Source organism: Apium graveolens, chromosome 1 (genome assembly GCF_009905375.1).
Source record: "Apium graveolens cultivar Ventura chromosome 1, ASM990537v1, whole genome shotgun sequence".
Lineage (NCBI taxonomy): Eukaryota > Viridiplantae > Streptophyta > Magnoliopsida > Apiales > Apiaceae > Apium > Apium graveolens.
This window is the reverse complement of record NC_133647.1, coordinates 58,895,705-58,915,250: the sequence shown is the minus strand read 5'-3', so window position 1 is coordinate 58,915,250 and position 19,546 is coordinate 58,895,705.

The window sequence follows — 19,546 nt, the reverse complement described above, 5'->3', positions numbered from 1 at the left end:
TAGCGATTACAGCTTCACCCTTGTAAATAATTCTATGGCGACGAGGAACTAACATAGTGTTTTTGTTTGTGCGGCGACTACAGAGTGATAATAGTAGAAAATTACTTGGCCAAATTTACAACTCCTCTAAGACGACCTCTAACTGGAAACTATTGTGTGTTTGTTTCAACCCTCTGGCAGGTAATAAAATGGTGCCAAAATAAAAATGGCAGCCATTTTATTTAAACCTTATGGCAGCTCCTTATACAAATAATCTGGCACCCAATCTGACTTAGAAATATACAAAAAAAAATTTATATTAATAATTGTATTTACTAAAATTTAGATGATAAATTAATTTAAGTCAAATTTATAAAATAAATTAATTTAAATTAAGCTCAAAAAATAAACTTATTCAAATTTAAATAATAAACTCAATTAAATTAAATTTATAAAATAAATTTGCTAAATAAAATTTATAATATAAATTTATGTAAATTCAAATTAATAAAATAAATTTATTTAAGGATCCTGATTTGTGTATCAATCAGTCAGCTCTGATACCAATTGTTAGGTCCCGAATTATCGTAGAAGGGGGGGTTGAATACGATAATCACTAAATTAAAAATTCTTTCGAATCTTTAGCGGATATAGATTTAGTGCTCGGTTAGTGATTTCGAATTCTTGAGAGGAATAGTGTTTGGAACAATAAAACGAGGAACACAAGATATTCGGGGAAGTATATAATCATATATAAATCCTCGAGGGGCGTTGCTACACTCCGGTAAATAAATTAACCTGCTACAATCTAAGAACAATAAAGTTCCTAGCTACTACAAAGATTTACAAATCAAATCCTATACAATGATCTAACTTTTGTTTGTAATAGGATTTAATTACCGGGTAATGATTATAATGTCCCTAAGAATATACAAGAATTGAATCGGGCATTATAACGTTACTCAGGTGAGAAGTTAAACGGATATGCAAAAAGTTTGAGCTTCTCTGTAAATCAATGCTACCATTTTCACTTCTCTTTTGGGAGAGAAGATGAACAACAAATGATCCAAAATGAATGGCTCACACCTTCTGCTGCAATTGTGTAGAGTTTATATCCAATAGAATGTGTGGTTGAGGAGAGACGACTCTGTGGGACGACAACTTCTTTACTCTGTGGCGACAACAAAAGGGGGATCTGGCGACCAGGGGGTGTACTAGTACCACAAAAGTAATTAGTACTTAACTAAAACAAAAGTATTACCTTCTGTGGCGACCAGGAAAATGCCACCCCTGGTTACCATTTCCTTTTATCCTTTTTTTGTTTTTTTTTCATTTTCTTTTTCATTTTCTTTTTATTTTATTTTTCTTTTTATTTTTATTTTCTTTTTGTTTTTGTTTTCTTTTTCCTTTTTGTTTTTGTTTTTCCTTTTTCAATTTTCTTTTTTCTTTTTCTTTTTAAGTTTAAATTGTAACTAAATCAATTTATAAAATAAACTTAAATATAACTTATATAAATAAACTAATTTAGATTTATAAAATAAACTTATTTAAAGTTTATAAGATAAATCATTTTAAGTTTATTAAATAAATTATATTAAAGTCCATTAAATAATTTATTTAATTTAACAATTAAACTTCGAGCTTCGCCAGTCCCCTGGGCTGTTTAGCTGTATACCCAGCGCACCTCTTCTCGTACTTTAACATATAACCGTTCAATCCAAGTACGTTCCTCAACTTAACAATTCTTCTATAAATAATACCCAGATTCCTTTCACGAGCTGTTGACGCCTAGTGCAACTGGTCTGGTTCACAGGCGACTAACCCCGATTCAGGTCTTCGTATTATAGCCTTGATTAAATTGTTAATCTTGCCTCAACTATATTGCTTCAGATACTGATTGTCAATAAACATCTGTACTCTCACTGGAATCCTTTCTGGTACTTTAGACAATGTCTTCATTAACCTCTGTCTATACCCTGTCTTCAATTCTTCAGATTCCTATGCTTCAAACACTGTCTATCTTCAATCAATGCCAATACACTGAAATCTTCCGGTTGCACTTGTATACTGAATCTTCGACATTTCCGAAACCCTGAGAGTCTTTAACCTTTGTTCTTCACTGAGGCATGATCATATTAATGAACTTCTTTCAGTGACCTGTAGACAGACTTCAGGCTTTCTTATAATCTTCTGATTCTTTATATTTGCCTTGTCTTCATTCTTCCTGATTTCTTGTGTAGACGTAGTATTATTAACCTTTCATGTTCCAGTGTTGTTATCGTGTCGAGTTATCACGTAACTGTTTATACAGCTACGCAGTCTCACCAACAAAGGCTCCTATTCCCGGTTCCCCCTCCTTGGCTTCCTATCTTCCTCTTCCTATTTTCCTTTTCCTTTAAACTTTGTTCACTGCTAGCTTCAACAATCGAGGCTTTCTGCACTAAGGTGGCATAATCTGTCAGTTCTAGTACTGCCACTCGGTTCTGGATCTATTATTTCAGACCAAGCTAAAACCTTCGCGCTTTCTTCTTTTCGGTATTCACGAACTCAGGCACAAATCTTGACAGCTCAATAAACTTGGCCTCATACTCTGCCACAGTCATCTTGTCCTGTTTCAACTCCAGAAACTTAATCTCGATCTGGGTTTCCATAAACCTTGAGAAATACTTGTCTAAGAACAGTCGGATAAATCTATTCTATGGAACCTCAACATCAGTCTCTAGGTTTCGTTTGGACTCCTACCAGTAATTAGCTTCTCCTTTCAGCATGTAAGAAGTGAAAATGGTCTTATATCATTCTTCCACACCTAGTATCTCGAAGGACTTTTCTATCTCCTTGAGTCAGGCCCGTGCTTCAATGGGGTCGGCAGATCTTAGAAACTCTGGGGGCTTGAGGGATTTGAATGCCCTGAAGGCAGTGGCTACAGTCTGTTGGGCAGCATGCGGCTGTGATGGAATGGGCTGTTGGTTCAGATTTGCTCTTAAAAGTTCCATAAACTCATTCATGGGGTTCCCTCCCTGATGGGTATCCTCAGCCTCTTCTTCTACTTTTTCTTCCTCATCATATTCATTAAAGTCTAGGTCCTCTTCACTTTCTTCATTCACTACAGGGTCAGGTTCATTCCGTTGTTGGTTAACAGATTCTACGGGCTGTGCCCTGGTTCCTCTTCTACGGGGTGGCATCGTTCTGATAATGAAAATTTGTCAATTTAGTTGCAAAATTTTTACCATTGGATTAATTTATTCATATGTAAGCATGTCATTTATTATCTAGCATGTTTTTATCAAGTGCAATAATATGGAAATCAATTTCTTAATAACTGCTAAATATATATATACCATAGGGTCTCCCAATTATATCTTGGGGACAAAATAACTACCCGAGTTCATACATGGCTTGATTATAATACATCATTACTTGTTCTGAATACTGAAATGCAAATACATAAATCGTGCACCCTGAAGGGATAGGAACACTATCAACTACTAGCTATCCTATCAAAATTGGTGACAAGTCACCCAGCCTTCTTCAAGGTCCATAAATGGTCACTAGTCCCTCAGTCACTGTCACTCCGCGTGAGGTCACGCACCCTCTTCATCGCTCCTTCCAACATCAGCTCTGCGTCAACTACCGGGATGTATCCTCCCACCGCCATCATCCTCATCTGAACCCGGGTAGGAGCTCGATCCCATCGATCTCCCTGCGGGCTATGGCCGGGGAAGTAGCTCTGAAGTCCCCTGGATATCCTAGTCTGATTGCCCTCTCAGCTGTCAATGCCTGTCATAGCTCTATGATGTGGGCAGATGTTGCGGTGAGCTCAGTGTTAAGCTGATCCACTATCCAGTCGTGTACAACTACATGTATGGTCGCCGAGGGTGGTAGAGGTGAGTCTGGGTCGCTAGAGAATATGTCATAAGCCTCATAGGTCTGCGCGTCCATCCCATCCTCCTCATCATCATCAGTATAGGGCAAAGGGCTCTGCATCCCTGGGTGTGGTGTAGGAGAGCGAACAGTCGGGAGAGGGTACATCTCTATATCCCTCCAGCCTAAGCCATCTCCCTGGGGCATCTCAACGTCATCAGCTATGGGGGCAAGAAGGTCAGTCTCTTCCTTCGGGGCATCCTCAGTATGGTCATCATCTGAGTCATCAATGGGTGGGTCCTCCGGCTCGGGAGTAGGGTTACGCTCAGGGGTTATAACATCATCAACAGGGTCAACCTCTCCCATAGGCTCCAGGCAAGGTGTTACTAACTTAGAGTCGGAATTCCCTTGAGGGTAAAACTTCCTAGACTAGCCATGTATCCTGACGAAAAACTCGACTTGAGCTCTAATTAATTATTTATTATTCTTATGTCTACATATTTTAGATCCTATCATTTCCAAGATTTGATAACCTAAGGCTCTGATACCATTTCTGTGGCGCCCCAAAATCCGGGGTCAGAGATCTCGGAGGCCACACAATCTTAATCAGTATATACTACATACCTCACATCACAATATATAAATACTCACACTTTACGACCCCACACTTATCACACACACACATTTATAGGTTATTATCTTGAAAGAAGCATTCATTACTAGAGTAAATCAAACCACAAAGTGATAATTATTACAACCCAAAAGTAATTAAGTCATATAGGGGAATAACCTTTAAGTAAGGCTAGTCTGTCGGCCAAATATTTGTTTCTTATTTATTACCTTACATAAGTCATACTTGTAAATAAGCCGAACTAAAAACAACTGAAAACCAATCCAACTTATTCGGTCTACCTGTGGTACATCACCAAATAACCTACGGAACAGCTAGCCATTTCCTACCCGTTTCCTGGCTGTGAGTTTCATGATAGGAATCTTGATTCACTGTTGTGTTGTGTCAATTTAAGAAAACAAGTGTGAGCTATAATGCCCAGCATAATAATGTACAGTATGAAATGACTGTATGATAAACTCAAGTAAAGCGTCATATATAATATTTATGTTTTATTCAAAAATAGTTTTCATTGGTGATACACACCTTCTTTGGAAAATATTTCTTTAGTGGATTTATTATCCTGCAAATACCTTAATGGTAAACCCAGCGATAAACTCGGGTTATGGTATTGAATTACAATTCCAGTTAGAAAAATAGTAGGACGTTAATTGGAGCCGCCGTATACGATGATCAGTCGTACTACGGGAAAATAGTAACCTTTTCTACTAGTAGAAGGACGACACCTTCGTATCCCGGTTATTACCCTGGCCGCATTCGGGCTACGTGTCCCATTTTGGGTATACACATACTTCACAAGTTCCTGAGTACATAGAGTACCTTCGCCTGCGGTACCTTTGGTAGTCCATCTAGCACACATAGTACTAGAGTCTACCCCTCCCTTGTCCTTTAAAAGAATTCTATCATATCTCGAGAACTCGAACCACATCGAAGTTCCCCTAAGCGTTTTTCTTGTTAATAGAAACAACTTGTTTTATTAGCGTATATATGTATAGGTATACGTACTTTCGAATTTTTCAGAAGAAGTACTAAGGATGTGAGTTGACCGCTGAATTCGACGATTTGAAATTATTTGAATGATTTTCTGAAAATTAGAAAGTATTTTAAATCAGGTTTTATTATTTTTAATCATAAATAAATCATTTAATAATTAATAAATAATTAAATATTAATCGATAAATAATTAAACCTCGAATAGTTACACTTTAAAAGAATATCGAAATAATATTCCCCAACTTATTTATTTTAGTAAACCTTTATATTTAATCAAGTCTGAAATAAATACTCACTTGAGAATACTTCTCCCATAGTAAATGAATAGTGTCGACCTTTCGGATTCAGTAAGATGGCCATTTTGTTTCGAGGTGTTTAGTATTTCGTAAGTGGACGTTGAGTCCTTTAAAACGTACTACTATGGACTTTTACTCGTCCTATAATATCACCAGAATGATTCCTGGATTTTTATCTTAAAATCCCGACCGACTCTCGGTCTTATAATTATACGTCACGCTTATAGCGGAATTAAACATTTTACGATATATGCTTATCGTACAACATCGTTACATTATGCGAAAATTCAATTACTACGTATCATGGCAAGCATGGTATTTATGCAATGATAATAAAAAAATCCTTTCACAACACAACTGTAAATTGAGTTGGTTGGTAAACTTGCCTGGGTATCTCGAGGTGAAGGATGCTCTAGGTTCCGCTCAGAAATCTATAATCATAAATAAAATTCATTTTGTTAGGTCCCGTTCTAATTTACGGTGACTCGCACTCACGTGCTACTTATTATGCACCCTCTCAACTTATATTACCCTTATTATTTCTTTAAGTCCTTGTTCTCATTACGGTCGTTTCCTTTTTCAATGTGTCTTAAGTCTGTTTTCATTTTCCTCGTCGGCTCCGCTTATGGATTCTACGGTTTTCTAATCGCGTGGTCTCGGCTCTGATATTTTTATAAATTTGAAAAATCATTATTTTTACTTGAAATTTCTATGGCAGTTAGGAAACTCAATTTAATACTCTCTATAAAAATTTCATGATTTATGAACATTTTTAAGTCGATCCTTTTAAGTTCGTAAGTCGTAGCAGTTTTTGTCACGTAAATCACTTTTAGTAAAACAGTCATAAATTTTGATCTGTAAATCGGAATCAAGCGATTCAAGTTCCTAAACGATCCTTATAACATTGTATATCATAATAAAGATTTAGTTTTTTTTAAGAAACTATAGTTTATATCTTCGGGACTTTCTACAGAAACTTAAAGTTACGTTTTGTTCATTTTAGCGAGATTACGGTTACGATCAGAGTTTCGTTTATGCCTTAAATCTTTATACTACCACCAAAAATCAACATATCATCATAATAACACTAACTCCTCTCAAGAACATCATGTTCTTGAGGCAACAACAATCAATCTTAAATCTACTTAGCTAACATCAAGATTACAACAATACTTCCACCAAAACTAGGTTTACCACAATGTTCTAAAAGAATCTTGAACTTAAATCTTAAGTAAGGTTGGGTCAAAGATTTATACCTTTATTGAGATCTTGAGATGTGTTCTTGATGATGGTGAAGTCTTGGGAGTGCTTGGTATGGTTTTTGGAACCTAAAACAACCATTAAAATCAAGAAACCAAATAAAAGTTATTATTCATACTATTCACTATCATCTTTCTTGAATTTATTTCACCCATCAAACCTTGATAAAAAGAGCTCAAAGATTTATCTTACCTTAGTTTAGGTGGTATAAAGCTTGAGAATTAATGGGGAAATTTTTCCATGGCTAGAGCTTGGTGTTTTGAATTTGATTTCTTTGTTTTTGGGGAAGGGGCCGAATGGGATGTTCTTGGGAGAGAGAGAGAGTTTTTGTGCTTGTTTCTTGGTTGCTTCTTGGAAATAATGCAAGTGATATCTTGTATTTGATTTTTATTCTCTATTTTATATCCTAAGATTTATTTTTGTTGCCAAATCTTTAGACAAAACTAGCTAGGCTTTTCTAGTTTACAAGCTAGGCTAGATAGTTTAGCCATTTAACTTACTATTCTTTTAGCCCTAGCTGATCATCCTACTTCCTTAGCTCACTATTTAATAAAGTAACCATGGTTACTTTTCTACCATGGTTGGTTATTGCGTTACGTTTATTTAATCGTTTATGCGTTCGTTCGGTCGCTTAAACGTTTTCGTAATACTTTCTCGCAAATGGTTTGCGACGAAAATTCTTTCATATTTATTCCTTATGTTTTGAATTATCGTACTTGGATATAAATCCGTAGGGTTTTAAATTCATAATTATATTGTGATTCCCGTAATCCTCGATGATTCGTAAATATGGTCATTTTTCAAAGTTCATTTTCTTCGAAAACTAATAGCATTTACATACACTCTGTAAGGTCCCGTCTGAGGGCTATTTTAAGCTAGAAGGGGGGTTGAATAGCTTAATTACCAATTTAAAAATTGTTGTGGCATTTTAAAAATATTTTATCCCTTTCTAAAACTTTACCGAGTGGTTATGCAGTTTATATGTGCGGAAGATAAAGTGCAAGTAAAGAAAATACCATACGGTGATTATATCCTGGTTCACGATGGCGCAACCTCTAATAGATTCGCTCACCCCTACTCCAGTCCCCGAGCTCCTCTCCCGGACTCGGGATTTTCCCTTATAATAAACTCGCTCCTTTAATAGGTAGAGAAGCCTTTACACCCTTTACAAGTATTTATCTTGGTGCGTGACACAAGGGTCACCGCCTCAAAATAAATGTATTACCTACACAACTTATCTTAGAAAATAACTCCCCGCTATTTCTTCAAAGTTGTTGTAGAGCCTTTGTGTGGACTTGGCTTCCTTAGCTTTTGCCAGTCTTGGATCTTAGTGATCCGGTCTTGGGTCTTTCCTCTTCTTCACGGTGCGAAGACTACTAACTCCCCGTTAGTACGTCTAGGACTTGGGTCTTAGAACGAGAATCACCTCACGTCACTTCACCTCACTACAAAACTAACAAGACAATCCACGAAACAAAACAAGTAGGAAAATATTTGTTTTGAACTAGTATGTTACTGTACTAGCCCACAAATAGTATAATATCCAAATAAGAATATTAAAACTAATTAGTTATACTTGACTTAAAATACAACAAGATGGTCAAGTATATTTATAATTACTCCTTTATAGATTTAATAAAGTTGGGGAGTAATATGAGAAGTCCCTTTTTATATTAAGCACTTATGGCTTATGACATCTTTAGTATTATTCTTCTTTCGATTAAGTATTTATGGATCGAAGAATACTTTAATTACAACCTCGGAGTTGTAATTTTACCTTTAAGTATATTAACTTAAGATTTTAAGGTATACTTGTATATTGACGATTATACGGTGAAAGTATACTCTTTTAACTTCAAGCACGTTTATAAGATTTATGAGTCTTAGCCAAGATCCAATTAATTGGCTTAAGATTGTGCTTTCGAAGTTTTGGACGAGTAATTACGAGTATTTTATAGATATCGTAGTATAACCCCACGGAACACTACAGATGTTAGAAGGCGCTTATACGATCTGACTCGTAATTGTTTATATACATGATATGTGTTAGCCAAGATCCAATTAAATAGCGTAAATTAATTGGCTAACTCGTGGATTTGATTCGTCCTTAATTTTAACGGATGATTACGAAGTAGTTTATTTGGAACAAGCTATAATCCCCCGGAACACTAAAGGTGATTGAAGGGATTACACTTTTACTTAGTAATATTTTATATGTACGTTATTAGTTAGACAAGATCCAGTTAAAGAGCGTTAAGTAATTTTCTAACTCGTACGATCCGTTTTAAGATTTGACAAATTATGAAGTGTTTATATGAGACAAGTAATAATTCCCCGGAACACTAGAGATGATAGAAGGGATTATACTTTTACTTCGTAATTATTTTATGAGAACGAATGAATGATAGCCAAGATCCAATTAAAGTGCAAGAAATAATTGGCTAACTCGTACTTGTGTCAAATATAATCTCCCCTTGGAGATAAAGTACTTTTCTTTTTAGATCTTCTCGTTGGAATGATTTTTTACGAAGATCAAGTACTTATTCGAATTCCGAGTTCGAATCTAAGTTCTCCCTGAGAACTTCCTTTATAAGATAGCTTGTATTAGAGCTTAAGATGAAGTAGAGAAGTTAAGTACAAAGCTTAAATACAAAGAACTCAAATAAGAAGCTAAAACTAACCACTTTTGACAAACGGTCGGAAAAGTTCACCGGCAAAATTCGACGGAGGCTCGGCCGGATTTTGGCTATTGGCCGAACTTGGGCAGCCCTTCGGGTGGCCGGGAAGTGTTAGTGGATGAGCTCACTTGGTGGGATAAAGCTTGGTTGGGTGAAGTAAGCTTGGGTTTCAAAAACCTTGTATATATGTAAGTATATAGAAGAGAGAGAGGGTTTTTGAGAAGAAGTGTGTGTATAGAATTTGAAAGAGATGAAGAGAGGCACTTCTTGAAAAAATCCCAGCAAGTATTTGGCTCTTTATCTTAAAGAAAAAGGGTTGGGGTGGGGGTTTATTTATAGGAGAAGTTGGGTGGAATGAATGGTGAAGATTTGAGAAGGAATGGATGGTGGACGGAGTGTATCACATGGATTGATGACATGGCAAGTAGGTTGTGTTTCTTTGCAAGTGGGAAGGAAGCACAAGCTAGTACTCATTCAAATCTCAGCTGATATATATATATTAAATATATATTTTTCTTTTCTTTTAATCATTCCTTAATTACTTTAATTAAGGATTAAGCACCATTAATTATGACCACCCAAAAACTCTTAAATAAATACCATAAAAAATATGATAATTACTTAAATAATATAAAATGATGTCCTGCAAGTTTTGGTCAACATTAGTCAATGGTAGCTAGGTCAAACTTGGTCAACTGTGGGACCAACTGCCTCGATTTTTGTGCCCGGACAAAAAATATCTGAAAGCTACGAAATTTTTACCATACTTAGAAAATACCACTTAAATGATCCATACCAAATTTTAAGTCATTCTAGAATGTGGAAGTATTTTATCTAAAATTGGAACTGTTCTGTTAGCCTTTCTTCCGAGTAAAAATACCATTGGTCTTGAATTAAAGGAGATGGATCTTTTGACCAAAGTTTTAACTTGTATAAATACTTAAAATATATTTCCTAATATATGTGATATATTTGGGTGATAGGAAATGTGTTTGAGTATTTTTTTTGAATAATTTTCTCCGAGAAATGCTGATTTTTGGAAACGGGAGAAAAATACTGTAAGTATACATAATTGAGTTGCAGAACTGGATATTAATATTCCAATCATGAATATTAATAATCTTTGAATAAAAACTCTTTTGATTATATGTAGAGATATATTTTGGAGCAAAGAGTTTAAATATTTTTGATATAGCACGAGACTTCTAAATAATATTTCTGATATATTCTTTATTCGAGCTTGTTGCCCATATTCCTGTTGCAACACAGATCTAATAAATATCATATCTTGATGTTTCTTCTTTGATCATATTGCCTTAGAGATATATTCCATAAAGATATAGTTTTGATAATTTGCAAGAATGGAATATCTCTTTTATCTGTTTAAAAGACATGATTTTGCTAGTTTGACTTTTTGACTTTAATTTAGATCAATTAAATTCATGTCCTAATGGAGAGGATCTACGTGTTCTTAATTTTATGTTTAATCGTACAAATACCATAATAAATAATATATCGAAGATATCCTTTTACACTCATTTGGTACGTATAATCATAATATCAACTTCGAAACTCATTTTCTCATGCACAACATAGTGTGGGCTAAAAAGTTTCCCCCGTCTGTCAGGGATACTATTCATTAAACATTTTTTACAAGGTCTCAAAAATTCGAGTTATTACAGGGTTTTAAACGATTTATCGGCGATTTTTGAAAAATCGACTGAATTTTATAACCATGGTGAGTTGGATTAATTCTACGTCAAGGAACCAATGCAAAACATTTTAATTATGTATTAGTTGCTTTTTTAAATGACGATTTTCAGCTTAGAGGCCAAATTGAAATCTATCATCACAATAGTAGTCAATTTTTTTATTGAATATCATAAAACTGAATACTTTTGAAATTTAAAGGCTAATTTTGTATGTGCAACCTATGCAGGGTTTCGAGCTATAAAACGTCGAGGTATGAAACATAACAGAAACAATAATTAAAACCAGAATTTTTGGAACCCTGCTCGCGAAATGTAGATATTAAATTCACAGATAAGATTGTTTATCTTAGGAAGCTTTAAATATTGCTTGACTAATGGAGATGTAAAAGTTTTTTAATCAGTAGCATCCCGCTTTCGCGATCTATACTCTATCGGTATTCATACGAATATTTGAACTTAAGGATTAGATGTGTACTAACACAAAGTCGTTTCTTCTTTCTCTCACTATCTTCTTTCTTTTTGGATAGGGATTTTAATAGAAGTCTCCACTTAAAAATTAGCCACAAGAGATATTATATAGAGAGTAGAAAAATAAATTATAACTCTTAACTAATTAGGAGTTACTATAAATTTGAAATTGCTATTTATATTATAATTAAGTCTCACTTAATTATTTAACAAATGAATTTTAGAATAATATTATAAATAATTCAAATTAATTTAATTAAATTTAAATCTAATTTAAATTAAATAATCCTTTAAGCATTCTTTATGTGTGACCCTACATATTTTTATTACATTAACAACTAATTTTAAATTTAATTCAAAATCATAAATAATGAGTGGCATCTAGTAATGCATCATTGCTACCCAAGTAACTTTAATTAAATCAGTGATCCAATTAAATATTTCGTGAAGAATATACGGTGTAATATAATCTCTCTTACTACATCTTATAGATTAAACTAGAAACATAGATTGTGTCATCCTCATCATAGTTTAATCCGGGTTTACTTAATCAATGGTTAGACTATCATATCATTTCAACATTTGAGCGCGGCCACATATTTCATATTCTAGCTCATACAAGAGGCCAATAATATCACTTCTAAAATAGGAGGATTAAATCATTTCTAGACCATTCATATTTCTCATACGATTCATAATATACCCAAAATACACTTTTATCATTTCCTAGTCAATTATAACTTTTAATGAAATCAAAGTACATTAATTCTCGCATAAAATATACTTATTTCAAGTCTAAGAACCATTGCATCATTATCAATGTGAGAATTACTTATGACACTAAAAACATGTAGAATCTCACATTGGGTCTATCCAACATCATAAGATTTCACATGTGCCTGTATTATTTGACTTTAATATCACTATACCGATGATCGAATTAGATGTGATCATCAGTCAACAAACACACTAGTCTTAATGCTTTATTATTATCCTTTAATAATAATACTCGACTAGAGACCTTGGAAATTTGATACTATCTTTATAATCTCATTTCTAAGTCACATACTTAGAGATATAGAATGCATATTATATTCGAAGGATATTTATTAATCTAACATTTATATCGTAGTGAATAAAGACATAATAAATTGTAAAAGGAATAATCGATAACACATAAACATTAATAATCCAAATGTCTTAAACTAAAACATAATAGTGTTTTCTCTAAGGCATAAATACGAACACCCGAAATCGTTTTGAATACTTTTGTGTTTAAAAACTAAATTAAAATGCACCTTTAAAATTTTAGTCGCTTTTTGGAGCAATTATTTTGTGTTCAAAGGCTCGTCTAAATTGTGCCCTGTTTATTGATTTTTGAACTAATTGATTATGTTTTGGAGGATAAATTGAAATGTAACCCTCCAAAATAGTCACTTTTTCAGTTGACTGATTACATTTGAATCTAGATTTTAAGTTAACTCCCCTACTCAAATCAAAGAAAAATTACATGAATCTTCCTTTGGCTAAATATTCTAAGTTTAAAAGCTAATTTGAAATGTGCCCCCCTTATATTACCCGTTGCTTTTATCTATTTTTTTATTTAAAGATTAATTTGAAGCGTTCCACATAACTTGTAGTTAATTCTTGTACCGACTATTTTTGAGTTAAGATTAAGTTGAAATGTGCCTCATAAATGGTAATTGATTATTAAAACAACTACGATTGGGTATAAATTTACACAGGGGGGAGTTAAGGGTGTGATATGGTTTTACAAAAACTTTCTTAGTTTTTATAAGGACGTTTTTCAAGTTAAGAGGCGTTAGGTATAAGACACATCTATACAATCATAACAAGCCTACTCAAGTCACAATGTCTACTTTACATGAACAAATAAAATCCACCATTTGTCTTAATGATAGGTTTTAATGTACAGTGCTGATTGTATCCTAGATGTCTCATCATGTTATAGGAGCTTAGAGTTTCTCATGCAACCGTCTTGGGCATAACAGTTTTTGGAGAAATCAATTTGAAAGAAGTTCAATAAAGATTGTTCAAGCATAAAATTGATGATAGAAGACCAATAAAGTTGTAGAAATGTCTAAGTTCAATATCGTCAAGTCTAGAAGAGCCATTTCATGAAGTCCATCAGAGTTTACAGCCAAACTCTAGTACGGTCCAAACTTGGCTTATGTCGAGAAGTCCAAACTTGAGCTACATCGAGAAGTTTGGTTTTGCATTACATCGAGAAATCAAGGAAAATGCTAAACTCTGAAGTGCAAAATCGCACTACATCGAGAAGTCCAAAGTAAACTCTGATAACATATTCAAATCAAATAGAATTCACGATATCCTCACTGACCTCTGTACAACAGGACAAATGAAGGTACAAATTACCAGAAATGAAGAAATATATCACTACATCAACATGTACATGGAGGTGGTCCATGGACATGTGTCAATCCTATAGTGAAACTTGAAGAGAAAGAAAACAAGACAAACATCAAAAGATCGAGAGCGAATAATAGAAATGAGGTGGTCCTCAAAAGATGCTACGTGTCCCATAGCAAGATAGGATTATTTGTTGTAAATGGATGAGCACTCAATATAGTACAAGATAGTATTAATATTGTGCTCACTCCCTTATTCCATCTTTAGCTGTGCAAAAATAGTGAGCAAAACTGATTGTTATATTTTCTCTCTCTGTTAGCCAACTCAAGAACTTGTTCTTGAGTAGAAGCTAGGAAAAACAACTTTGTTTTTCTTAGGAGCAGTAATATAATTTATTTACATCTTATATAAAGTGAACTGATAAATTCTCCGTGTCTTTCAATTTTTAAGTTATTAAAGCTTGTTTTTTTGTGAGTTCTTCTACTTTTAAGAAAATAGTTTAAAAGTCTCAAAATAGTCATTCACTCCCCATGCCTAGTATTTTGGTTTCTTGTTTCTAAATAAGTGGTATTAGAGCAGGCTATAAAAAAATATACAGTCAAAGATCTTTCAGAAATATGAGTTGTCAAAAACTAAGCAACATCAAGATCCTAAAATTCGACAGGCAACACTATGCTCTTTGGAAGGAAAATATGATGTTTTTCATCAAAGTCTCAAACTCTTTATATCTTGAAATCTTAAAAAATTTTCCATTTATTCCTCAAACCGAGACCCCTGAATCAATTAAAGAAACAACAAACATACCAAGAAGGTTTGTTCCAAAAGACCCCTCTCAATACAATGATGCAGAAAATGAGAAAATTGTCTTAGATGGATGTCTTCAACTCATTATATGTGATTTCATGGATTTTGATATGATCGGCACTATTTCCAATTTCGGTAGGGCCAAGCTTATATGGATCACATAAATGTTCTTTATGAAGGCATTGAAGAGGGGAGAGAAAATAAGAGACATATCCTTGTTTCTCAATATGAAGCCTTTATGGCCAAGACAAATGAGGGCATCACCGAAGTGTTTGAGAGGTTTAATCATTTGATAAATGATCTAAAGCTCCATCGAAAAGTCTATGAAACCAATAAGCTAAACACGAAATTATTGCTTATTCTCCCAGATAATTTAGAAAACAGAATCTCTTCACTAGGAATGAGAGATCTAGCCAAGGTAACCTATGACATGTTGTATGGAGTCTTAAAGACTTATGAATTGGAGTTGTTATAGAAAAGATCTATATAGGAAAAACAGGGTGTTATTGTTAGGGATTCGAGCATAAAAACGCAACGGAAAAACAAAAAATTTCGAATCCCTACCGCAGGATCTATGTATAATGAACGGATAATTACGGAGAATAGATGTTTACCTTAAAGAGCTTTACGATTATGGTTGTCAAAAAATGATATCCTACATATCCCGCCTTGACGATCTGCGCCGTAGAGGTATCCACATGAAAGCTGATACGGAGGAGGCGTGTACTAGCACCAAGAACGGACATGTTCCCTTCTCTCTCTCTCTCACCTTTAGCTGCTAGTGTTTTATGTTTTTTATCTAATAAAACATAACCCTAATTTTAGCCTTAAGGATGTTTATATAGAGAGGCTAAAAACAATCCTAACCCTAATCCAAGTTAGAGTTTATTAAAATCTGAAATTCTATTTATTTAACAATTAAGTTTAACTCAATTACTAAATAACAACTGAATTTTGGATTTAATAATATATAGATTCGAAATTCATTTATCCCATTAATTAAGTCCAACTTAATTAATAATAAATAATTCAAATTTCCTTTTTAATTCAAATCCGAATTTGAATTAAATATTCCTCCATGATTTCTTTGTGCGACCCTATAGGTTATTATTATGTTGGCAATAATTTAAATATCTCACATTTAAATTATAAACAATGAGTGTCATCTAGTAATACATCATTGCTACCCAAGTAATAATAATTAAATCGGTAATCGATTAAAGCTTCGTGAATAATGTACAATGTAATATAATCCCTTTAGCCTTATATTATATATCAAACTCGAGGCATGCATTGTGTCATCCTCTGTTAATGTTTAATCCTTCTTTCATTGATCAATGAGTAAACTATTAAACAAATCAGTATTTAAGCACGACCATGCATTTTATAGTCTTACTCAATCAAGAGGCCAATAATATCACTTCTTTAATAAAGGAGGGCTAAATCCCATCTAGATCATTCATATTTCTCATATGATTCATAATTTACCCAGTGTCTACTTTTATTATTACCAGGTCAAGGATAACTTTCAATAGTATCAAAGTATATTAAATCTCGTATAGAAATATAATGATTTCAGATCAAAGGACTAATACATCATTATCACTGTGACTTATGACACTTTAAACATGTAGTATCTCACAATGGGTCAATCCAGCACCATGTATTTAATACATGTGCATGTGTTTTGACTTTAGCATCACCATACCTATAACCAATGAGATGTGATCATCAGTCAACAAACACACTAGTATCAATGTATTTATTATCGTCCCTTAACAATAATACTTGACTAGGGGCCTTTAGGAATATCAATATTATTCTCATAATCTCATTTCTAAGTCACGTACTTAGAGATAAAGATTTATAAAATATATTCCAAGGACATTTATTAATTTAACATTTTATCACAGAAAATAAAGATATAATAAATTACTAAAGAATAATCCATAAAATCATAATTAATAATTCAAATGTTTCATAATATAAACATAATAGTGTTGTCTCTAGGGTACAAACACTAACAGTTATGGCTAACACTAATTGTATACTATTGGTTCGTGATGAGAACAAGAAGAAGAAGATACAGTCATCAGGAAAAGTAAAGATTAAAAAGATCTAAGAGTAAGGATCTAAGTATGAAGATAACAAGGGTGGTGAAGAAAAACATGGTGAATGAGTTCTACACCATGAAAGAAATTGAAAAGTTGGACAATAAGTCTATGGCATTCATGGTAAAGAAGTTTTCAAATCTAAGATTTAGGAAGAATCAGCCATTGGGATCAAGTGCCAGTGAAGAAGGGAATGAGTGCAACTGAAACAAGTTGGCGAGGAAGACTGGTTATAGATCTGGCAGTTTTGAGAGATCTACAATAAAATCCTTCAATTGTGATAAACTTGGCCATTTTGTGACTAAGTGCAAAAGGCCAAAGCAAGTCAAGAAGGACAAGGATTATCTTGAACTTGACAAGTATGAGGCATTGCTCAAGAAACAAAAATCAGTAAGGGCATACATTATTGAAGGAAGATGTTGAGATTACACAGATGATGAGTACAACATGGAGTTTGGAAACCTTGTATTGATGGCCAAAACAGATGATACTGCAGAATCATCCAGCTCAAGAAAGTTTCAAATTCTAACTCGATAATAATCAGTTCCGCTGAACCAATGTAAGCCTGGAATTTAAAATTCTAATGAATTATGTATTGACCATATTGGAATTTCTAAAATCTTGATAGATTTATCTAGATTGCATGGTAGAATTGATAATCTTACTGATATGATAAGTGCTAGAAAATGTTGTAAAGACTACAACAATGTTTTATTGAAAATGGAAATGAACTCTTTGTATAAAAAACAAGTGTTATTCAATCTTGAGAATATCCATGTGATTTTTCCAAATAGAAACAAAACCATTTTCAGGAGACATACACTAACACTTGATGAAAAAGTTGTTGCTCAAGAGCAACAATGTATGTCTGAGGATGACTTTACTAAAGAAAAAGTTCTTCATGTCGAGAAATAAATAGTTAAAATAAATTATAAAAGTATCAGTGATTATGAAATCTTAGATAATGGTATCTGTCTAGATGATCTTATGTCAGATGACGAATATTGCAATTTATATGAGCTATATGCATACATGGATGCAGAGTTTAATAAAGAAAATGAGATTACCATAAAAAGTGAAAACACTAATTAGTCTAGACTCGACATAACTTGTGTACCAAAAACAACATGATTGTTTCAAAATTTGTAGGGCAGAAGATAATGAAAGTGTAATAGCCCTGCTATCAAAAGGAAGGAACAAGAAGTTGGCCCATGTGTAAACCTTGGAGATGAAAGTAAGAGTTTAACAGGGGAGATGGCATGAAAACAATTTGAAATTTGTCATCCTTATGAGAATCCAGTCTATAAAGCAGAATAGGAATGGATGAAGAGTTTTAAATGGATCTTCATCAAAAGAAATGCTGACTTTGGAAGATCTTTTCTAAATGCTGATATGATCAAAAAAGGATAAATGAAGATGAAAAAGTTGAAGATGTAGAAAGCCATGAGGATACCTGCATAAATGCTAAAATTCCAATGTATGTAAAGCATTTAGAGAATAATCATATTAGCAGCCCAGTCAGATAAACTTCATATATGCTTGTTCTTTATTAGCATAAGGGGAACATCACATTATCATGACTTGCTTCTTTTAAGAAGCTTGCAAACCATTACTTTAAGGATGTTGAGTCCTCACCAAGCTCCATGTTCTAAAAGTCATATGTGACATTTTAAAATGGAGCAATGATCATGTATCAGCACTTGTTGGTTTTTGCTAAGATTGATAAATAGTGGTAATGAGTCATTGAGATATCAATGTTTATTCGCAGCCAATAAGCACTGATATTGAGTTTTAATTGTGTTTCATGCTATGATAATTGAGCTGTAAATGATGACAATTTTCATATATTGATGTACATGACTTCTTATTCAACTCTTTATTTTTAACTTAAACATAATTCATCAGAAAATTTTAATTGCAGAAGTAAGGTTTCACTTGTTTAATACTTCATTTATTTGAGGTGAAACCTGGCTAGATTTTTAAGACTGATTCATAATTTTTCATATTTCTCAGAGGATTTATATTATGAACTTTCAGACTACTCGACAAATGGCAGCTCTGAGAGTTCACTATATAAGTCAAATGAAACAAGGCATGTAAACTACTCATTGGTTTTGAGAGTTCATGATATAGGTTAATATCAAGATTAAGTTTGCAATATGAACTATATTGCGAAGTTGACGACCCAACTTGGTTTGCATTAATTATTTAATTAATTAATTCAATTCTCAAAAATATGTCTTGACAAATTTAATCAGAAATTATCATGAATATTTATAATTTATTTTTGATAAACAAGGATTTGCTGAATGAGAACTTTTGAACTTCTCGATATGGTACATTTTTGAATTCACGAAATGGG